General features: G+C 50.2%; 1 non-coding gene across 1 annotated transcript; it reads right to left on the bottom strand.

Moving 5' to 3' along the window:
• Positions 1-13: 13 nt before the first annotated feature.
• Positions 14-132, bottom strand: LOC118346043. Its single transcript, XR_004799451.1, has one exon. It is a non-coding gene; the product is annotated as a 5S ribosomal RNA (ribosomal RNA).
• Positions 133-235: the final 103 nt, after the last annotated feature.

Here is a 235-nt window from a genome sequence, read left to right as displayed (position 1 = left end):
AAAACAAAAACGAGGGGTGCAACACGAGGACTTCCCAGGAGGTCACCCATCCTAGTACTACTCTCGCCCAAGCACGCTTAACTGCGGAGTTCTGATGGGATCCGGTGCATTAGTGCTGGTATGATCGCACCCATCAAACTAATTACGTACAGTTGATATAATCGTTGGGCGACATACTAGCGTCCTTCCGATCCCAATCCAAACGGAGATCTGATCCAAACCCATGGCTACGCGA

The sequence above is a fragment of the Juglans regia genome, unplaced genomic scaffold (assembly GCF_001411555.2).
Source record: "Juglans regia cultivar Chandler unplaced genomic scaffold, Walnut 2.0 Scaffold_6374, whole genome shotgun sequence".
NCBI lineage: Eukaryota > Viridiplantae > Streptophyta > Magnoliopsida > Fagales > Juglandaceae > Juglans > Juglans regia.
Note: the sequence above shows the minus strand (reverse complement) of the source record. Positions and strands in the feature narration are given on the sequence as shown.